At 35.0% G+C, this 9,119-nt stretch overlaps 1 non-coding gene across 1 annotated transcript; it reads left to right on the forward strand.

Annotated features, from left to right (window-relative positions):
- Positions 1-6,691: 6,691 nt before the first annotated feature.
- LOC122474189 lies at positions 6,692-6,855 on the forward strand. The gene has a single exon (XR_006294869.1). It is a non-coding gene; the product is annotated as a U1 spliceosomal RNA (small nuclear RNA).
- The last annotated feature ends 2,264 nt before the right edge of the window (positions 6,856-9,119 follow it).

The raw sequence follows: 9,119 nt of genomic DNA on the forward strand, positions 1-9,119 counted from the left end.
GATTCTGTGTCTCCCTCTCTCTCTGCCCCTTCCCCGTTCATGCTCTGTCTTTCTCTGTCTCAAAAATAAACATAAACATTAAAAAAAAATTTTTTTTTAAATCATTCTTGGGCTTTATACTTTGTTTTGTTTTGTAAAATATCTTCATATGTTTTTCTTATGATCTGCTTCCCTTGTCTCTACTCCTCTCTCCTGTACACTAAAACTAACAGGACACTCTTGGCAGCCTTTTGTTTCCTCATAGTTAAGAATAGAAACTACCAAATGCCTCATATTTTGAGTTTAGAGAATCACCAGGTTAGAACCATCTCTCCTCTAGTAAAATACCAATGTATAAGTAACAAACTATCATGTTAGGATGTAAAGTGATTAAAATATCACATTATGAATATCAGACAATTTTTATGGTTTTGTATCGTGTGATGTCTCTCTTAGCACCATATTCAGATATCCACATTTCATTTTTTAACCCTCCTTGAGATTTTTAGACTAATCCTACTCTGACAATCTTTAATTGTATTTGGAATACAAATCAAGACTTTCCCTGCTTATCATTTTGGTAAAAATGTATTAAGGCTTTATGAAGCAACTATTAAATGTCCTTCTATAGGCTTTGGCTAGAAAATTTTGTATTGGGAGATTCACAGATCTATGAAGTTTGGTTATTAAAATCCAAGATGTTTTATAAGGAACATATTAACTAGGGAGATATTCTGTGGAGCCACTTAAATAGAGCAGCCTCATTTTTGCTAATGACTATATAGTATTCTATTTATATGTTTGGTCATAATTTTACTTCTATTTAGCATTCTCCTTGATGACCATTTAGATTGCTTCCAATCATTTTCTATTATGAACAGTTCTGCAATTAATATTTTTGTATATGTATCATTTCATACACAAGCAAGGATACTTGTAGCACGAATACCTATAATTAACATTCCTGGGTCAAATTTTATGTGCATCTTTAATCCTTGTAAGTGTTGCTAATTGATCTTTATAAAATTGTACCAATTTACTTACCTACTAACATGTATGAGAGTGGTTGTTTCTTCACAAATGCATGGTAATAGTGTTAGCAAACATTTTTTGCCAGTCTGAAAAGTTAAAAAAATTACCTCTGATTGCAGTTCAAATCTGTATGTATTTTATTATGAGTGAGGTTAATGTATTTTTCAATCTGGAATTTTTGGTCTTTATCTGGGATGGTTAGACAATATATATTGAATGTAATATTGAAATTATTGCACTTGAATCTATTATCCTGCTTTTTGTATTGGATGTGTTCCATCTATTCCCTTTGTTTTTTTTCTCTTTTCCTACATTTTTGGATTGAATATTTTTTGAATTCTATTATGTCTCCCTTATTAGTTTTAGCTAAACCTCTTTATTTCTTAGTGGTTGCTCCAGGTTTTGAAACATGCATCTTTAAGTTATAACAGTCTACTTTTGAATAATGTTACATCACTTCACATGTAATGTAAGAACAGTATACTTCCATTCACCTCTACCTTTATGTTATTGTTGTCATACCCTTTACTTATGCATGTTATAATTTCACAATACATTATTATAGTTTTTGTCTTAATCAGACAGTTATCTTTTAAAGAAATTTTAAAAATGAGGTAAAGCTTTTACATTTACCCACATCTTTACCACTTTTGTACTTTTTATTCTTTTGTGTAGATCCAACTTGCCATCTGGTATTACTTTTCTTCTCTCTGAAAAAATTCCATATTCTTTTAATATAGATATCCTCATGATAAATTCAACATTTGGAAGATATCTTTAATTAAAATATGTTTATTTCATCTTTATTCTGGAAGATACCTTTACTGAATGTAGAATTCTAGATTGACAAGTTTTCTGTTTTGTTCTTTAGTCATTTAAAATTTTGTTTCATCCTCTTCTAGTTTGAATAGTTTATGATGAGAAGTCTTCAGTTACTTTTACTTTTGTTCTGTTTATCATGTTAATTTTTTAAAAGATTTCTTTTAAGATTTTTTCTTTTCCATCAGTTTTTAGCAATTTTTTTATAAGTTTGCTTCTATCTTTGACATTATCTCTAGACCTCATACAATTTCTTTCTTACTGTGTGTGTTTTGCTTAAATACACAGTTACATATTTTAACACTCTTGTTTGCTAGTTTCATCATCATTGTCATTTCTGATTATGCAATTTTTAGTACTTTTTCTTTTGTTTTATGAATCACATTTTTCTGCTTTATGGCATGCTGAGTAATTTTATATTAAATACTGGTCATTATGTGGTTTGCATTGTTGAGTGTTTTTATTTTGTGGTCTTCCTTTAATGATGGTTAAGCTTTGTTTCAACAGGTGGTTAGTTTACTTTCAAATCTATTGTATATCTTTGAGGCCCTTTTTTAAAAATTAAATTAAAATTTTTAAAATTTAAATTCAAGTTAGTTAACATATAGTGTTGTATGGCTTCAGGAATAGAACCCAGTGATTCATCACTTACATATGAAGCCCTTTTGAAAACTGGTGCAGTGCATCTAGATTAGAACTCTGGATCTCCAGTATTCAAATAGTAAATCCAAATCCTTTCCTCTTGGTTTTCAGCTATTTTTTTCTATTTCTTTTTGTACTTTGTAAGTTTTGATCAAATGAAAAATATTAAAAATGAGAAAGTTTTAGAATTTGAGTCTTAATACTGTCCTTTTCTTCAGAGATGATTTGTAGTTGCTTCTGACAGGGAGTTCACTTCAGTCTAGTCTGGGGTTGAGCTGGTTCAAAGATGGATTCCAGTGTATGTGAAGGCTAATCCACTTCCACTGTGGCTATAAGAAGTAATCTTTTGGGGGCACTAACTAAATCCTTAGCATGTTTACTAGAGTTTCGCCTCCTTGATGGGACTTGAAGTACAAGTTTGTCTCTCTAGCACCAGTAAACTACCTAAAGTTTTGCTCTACTTCTTAGTGTCTGTTATAGGCTGAATTGTGTCCTTCCCGAATTTCTATGTCTTAATCTGCAATACCTCAGAATGTGACTGTATTTGGAGATGAAATCTTTAAAAAGTTAATTAAATTAAAGTGAGGTCATTATGGTGGGCCCTAATCCAATGTGACTAGTGTACTTTAAGAAGAGAGACTAGGACACAGACACACACAGAAGGCAGACCATGTAAGACACAGGGAAAAGATGGACATCTACAAACCAAACAGAGGCCTCAGAGGAAACCAATCCTGCCAATACTTTGACCCTAGACTTCTAGCCTCCAGAATTGTGAGAAACTAAGTTCCTGTTGTTTAAACCACCCAGTCTGAAGTACTTTGTTATAGCAGCCCTAGCAAACTGATATAGGATCCTAGCTGCAACTTTCTGCTTAGCTTCTTATGTTCTTAGCTCCATGTTATTTATGAATTAGTTAACGCCTAGAGGTTAATTACATAGTTGAATGTTGGGTTCATCTTAATACATTTCCATTCCCTGTGAAATTCTCAAGGCTTAGCTGTCTTGTTGAATTCCAGGTTTTTCTCTCTAGTCCTGGGAGGCTACTCAGCTCAGCTTCTGCTCAGCTTCTCACCCTCATGGCAACTTTTTCTACTCAATTCTCAGATGGTAGACCCTTGCAAATCAGCAAATGCATTCAAAAGAAAAGTGGAGCAGAATGTTGAGCTTATTTCAGTACTTCATGACTCTTGGAGAGCCTTACCTCTCAAGTTCTGGCTGCCTAGAGAGTTTCTAATGCTTTCAATCATTTGTTTCTATTTTACCCAACTTTTCTAGTTTTGTTTTTGTTTTTTTGTAGGGAGATTTGGTTTGATACAAGTGTGTCTATCAAACTGTTAGTGAAATTATTTTTATATTAATTTTGAACCTAGGCATTTCATTAAATTAAATTGTTCTTTGTAATATCTTTTTTTTTTTTTTTTTTTAATTTTTTTTTTTTGCAACGTTTATTTATTTTTGGGACAGAGAGAGACAGAGCATGAACGGGCGAGGGGCAGAGAGAGAGGGAGACACAGAATCGGAAACAGGCTCCAGGCTCTGAGCCATCAGCCCAGAGCCCGACGCGGGGCTCGAACTCACAGACCGCAAGATTGTGACCTGGCTGAAGTCGGACGCTTAACCGACTGCGCCACCCAGGCGCCCCTTGTAATATCTTTTTGATTGGATCTTGTTTGTCTCAAGGTCCAAATTTAATATGTTGAAACCTAATACCCAGTGTGATTGGATTTAAAGGTGGGGATTTGGAGAGGTGGTTATTTCATGGGGATGGAGCTTTCATGGATGGGATTATTGACCTAATATAAAGAGACCCCAGGGAGCTCCTTCACCTCTTCTGCCATATGAAGACACAGTGAGAAAATGGCTGTCTGTGAACCTGGAAGTGGACTCTCTACTGGCACCTTGATCTTGGACTTCCTAGCATCCAGAGCTGCAGCTGTGAGAAATAAATCCTTGTTTATTAGCCACCCAATGTATGCTATTCTGTTATAGGAGCCTGAATTGAGACAGTGAGGACCATATCTGTCTTTAAGCATTGAATATTGTTGTGAAGTATGAGGCCAGTCTAATTTTTTCCCCTTTGCATTAGGTATAAGAAAGAATGGGGTACTGTACCAAAGTATAAGATACAACGATTTTAATAAAATTGAACTTCGTATCTCTCTCACATATCAGTCTGGCTGGTCTGGTTTATCAGATAACTGCTGCATAAATTCACCCAGGGAGCAATTTCTTCTGTCTTGTTGCTCTACCATCCCCTTAGTGCATTGTTTTCATCCCCAAGATTGGAGGTGGGACCCTGGGCACATCTACATTCTAGCTTGCAAAAGAGAAAAAGAGCCAAAATTCAGAGAAAGCATTTTTTTAAATTGTAGATGACTTCGCACACTTCACTGTAGTGCATATCCAGTTGTTCAGAACATACTCATGTGTCCATACTAAGTAATTACAAAGAAAGCTAGGAAATGTATTGTCTACTGGGTGGCCAGAAAAAAGAGGAAATTTAGAGGAAACAAGGAATCTACCTCAGACTTGTTGGTGACTTACTCATTTTGTCTGATGCCCAGAGTTCTTTGCTTTTGTTGTTGTTTTTTCATCTTTGAAGTCCAGTACTATCACTAGGGTATGTTTCAGTATGGTAATCTTATTGAAATAGTTTTTTTTTTTAATGAACTGCTATATCAAGTTATAGGTTTAAGTCTTGGTTTTTCAAAATTACATCTTTAAATTATTTTTGTGTTGTTTTTTTTGTTATTATTGTAGTCTGTAATTCATATCTTTCATTTTGCTTTCTTTTCTCAGTCCTTTTCTGTTCCTTGGTGTAATTTCAGTGATGGCTGTTTGTGCTGCTCAATGTGGCCTTGATTTCTTGGATGGATTTATTTTTTTCTTCTGTTTATTTCCTAAGTCTGCCAGCTCATGTTTCATCTCCTCCAGTTCTCTGCTTTGAGCTCTTTGATTCATTAAGTGTCTTTATTCATGACCATATATTTGGTCATGATTTTTATCTGAGCAGTGGCCATATTTTTCTAGTGTGTATTCATCACCTGCCACTTGTTTTTCCCACATTTTTCTTCCTTTTCCTGAAAGTAACTTTGCATACATACTTGGCTGGTTCTTTTTTGCTTATTACTTTTGTGAATGACGTGAATTCTTCCAGTTACTTGTGGGAGGTTCCTTCAGGGGAGAGACTAGAGCAGTGTTCCAGGCAAGCAGTAAGTTTCTTTGGTTCACAGCAAAGCTCTTTATGACTCAGTGGTGTGTGTGTGTGTGTGTGTGTGTGTGTGTGTGTGTGTGAATTCTTTTAACCTTCCTTTCTCCCTAGTTCAAAGAAATCAACAGTTTCTGGACTTTTCATAATTCAAGATCCATTTCCTTCACCCTTCTACAAGACACATTGATTCTCTCAAAAATGCATGTTTCCTTGTTTAGGCCGACCTCCTTTGCCTATTCTGTGGGGTCCAGTGAAGCTCCCACTAAAGGCCCATGCATCCTGTTCCCATTGTTTCAAGCAACACTTGTGGCCCTGCCACATACTTTGAATAGCTGTGCTCTGTCTGATTTGTTTGAGATCTTTAGCCACATATGTCTTTTTAGGCATTTCCTGGCATCAGGTGGCTCTTCCTCAGATATTACAGTACAGGGTTACATGTGTCTTCTAGCTTTATCAAAGATGATTTTTCTCTCTCTTTTCATTGTTACTGTGATTTTATTTCTTAGAGAAAACTGGATAGAGGTATCTTTTGTCTGGAACTTTATAAGCAGGTCTATGCATAGTCCATTTAGGGAAATCCATTATTTTTTAGGATTAATTTCTTTAAGTGGTATATTAACAAAATTTCAAGAATTCCAATATGTTTTTCAGAAAAGTTATACAGGGATGCCTGGCTGGCTCAGTCAGTACAGCATGTGACTCTTGATCTCCAGGTTGTAAGTTCAAGCCCTACTTTGGGTGTAGATTACTTAAAAAAAAAAATCATTTTTTTTTAAATTTTTTTTTTTTATAACGTTTATTTATTTTTGGGACAGAGAGAGACAGAGCATGAATGGGGGAGGGGCAGAGAGAGAGGGAGACACAGAATTGGAAACAGGCTCCAGGCTCTGAGCCATCAGCCCAGAGCCTGACGCGGGGCTCAAACTCACGGACCGCAAGATCATGACCTGGCTGAAGCCGGACGCTTAACCGACTGCGCCACCCAGGCGCCCCAAAAAAATCTTAATACTTACCTGGCAGGGGCGATACCATGATCATGAAGGTGATTTTCCCAAGGTGAGGCTTATCTATTGCACTCTGGATGTGCTGACCTTTGCAATTTCCTCAAATGTGGGAAGCTCAACTACATAATTGGTGGTAGTGGGGGACTGTGTTCGTGCTTTCCCCTGGTTTTCTCTTTAAAGAAAGTGTATCTTGGGGCACCTGGGTGGCTTAGCCAGTTGGGCTCAGGTGATGATCTCGCAGTTCATGAGTTGGATCCTTGCATAGGGCTCTGCGCTGATAACTCAGAGCCTGGAGCCTGCTTGGGTTTCTGTGTCTCCATCTCTCTCTGCCCTCCCTGCTCATGCTCTGTGTGTGTGTGTGTGTGTGTGTGTGTGTGTGTGTGTGTCTCCCTCTTAAAAGTAAATAAACTCTGAAAAAAAAAATCTTTAACAAAATGTTATACGAACATTTTTTTGTTTGTATACTCCATTAGCATATGAGTGTTTCTATTTTCCTATTTTTTAAAAATATTTATTTATTTATTTATTTATTTATTTATTTATTTATAAGGGAAGGAGAGAAAGAGGGAAAGAGGGAAAACACAAGCAGGGGAGGGACAGAGAGAGGGGGAGAGAGAGAGTCCCAAGCAGGCTCCATGCTGTCAGTGTGAAGTGCAACATGGGGCTTGATCCTACCAACTGTGAGATCATGATCCGAGCCAAAACCAAGAATCAAATACTCAACTGCCTGAGCCACCCAGGCACCCCTCCTATTCTTATGTAGATAGAGCTTTGTCTATTTGATACTCTAATATGATATGCCCCTTAAATTCCACTTTTAATTATCAGGTGGCAAATAATTTTATCTTTTTTTTGAGAATTTTCCCTTATTGTCTATTAGTGATTTTTTGTTTTCTTCTGACGACTCTGTTAACCTTCTATGGATTAATATAAACTTTCCCTGAAAGGTATGTTGCATATCTTTTTCTTAGTCATTTGCCTGTTTTAGTTTTATTTTTAATATAATCTTTTACCAAATAAAATATATTTTTATAGCAAGTTTAATGTTTTCCTATATACCTTTGGTGACATTTTCTTTACCACTTTAAGATTATATATTGAGAAATATATTCCTTTAGTGTTATAGATTTTATTTTTTAATTTACATCTCTAATAAGCCTGGAATTTGTTTTAAATGTGGTCCAAAGTATTAATCTAGCTGATTTTCCCCATAATTGTTAGTCATGCACTCCTTCACTATTTGCAGATTAAATTATTTTTCCCACTGATGTAAGATACCACTATTTACACATTAATCATATGCTCATACAGGAATAGTTCTAAGCTCTAAATTCTGGGGTGCCTGGGCTGAGTTGGTTAAGCGTCTGACTCTTGTTTTCAGCTTAGATCATGATCTCGCAGTTTGTGATTTTGAGCCCCACATCGGGCTTTGCGCTGACAGTGCATAGCCTGCTTGGGATTCTCTGTCCCCCTCTCTCTTTGCCACTTTCCTGTTCACCATCTCGCTCTGTCTCTCTGTCTCTCTCTCTCCCTCTCTCTCTCTCTCTCTGTCTCAAAAGTACATAAATAAACATTAAGAAAATAAATAAATAAAATAAACTCTAAATTTTATTCCATTGGTTGCTTGTTTTTATGGCAGTACTGTAATATTTTAATTATCATTTTACATACTATTATAATTTATTTTCTAACAGGTCAACAATTCTACCATTACTATAATTTTCAAAATCTCTTATTTAGTTTCATGTATTATTCTTCCAGATGAACTTTGGAATCATTTGTTGAGTTTCCAAAAATATATCCTCAAACCCACTGGGATTGCACTGAATTTATTTATTTATTTGGGAAGAATTGACATCTTGATAATATTAAGTCTTCTTAGTTGGTAACATGATATAGTTCTCCATTTAGACATGTTTTCTTTATGTCCTTCAACAACAATATTGTGGTTTTCTTCACAGAGAGTCTGCACATTTCTCATGAGTTTAACTCTTAGGTGTTCTATATTGTTTTGCTATTAAGAATGTATTTATTTTCTAATTTGTAATTGCTTTAAAATAAGAAAATATTGAGCTTTATTCTGTAATACTACTCTACTAATCTTTCTTATAAATCCTAGTTGCTTTGCAGATTATTCTTTTGAATTTTATACATAGACAATGATGCCATCTACAAACAATATTAGTTTTTCTTCTTCTTTTTCAATATTTGTATTTTATTTGTACAAAATTTGTATTTATTAATTTGCTTTCTTACCCAACTGCATTGGCAAATTTTTCCAGAATAATGTTAATTAGTAATAGAAGTAGCAGGCATACTTGTTCTTGATTATAATAGGAACACATCTACTGTTTTACTGTTAGAGTGGCTTTTTTCTAGACCATGTATAGTTGACTCTATTAAAAATATTTTTATTTTTCCATCTAATG

Source organism: Prionailurus bengalensis, chromosome B4, assembly GCF_016509475.1.
Source record: "Prionailurus bengalensis isolate Pbe53 chromosome B4, Fcat_Pben_1.1_paternal_pri, whole genome shotgun sequence".
NCBI classification, from domain to species: Eukaryota; Metazoa; Chordata; class Mammalia; order Carnivora; family Felidae; genus Prionailurus; species Prionailurus bengalensis.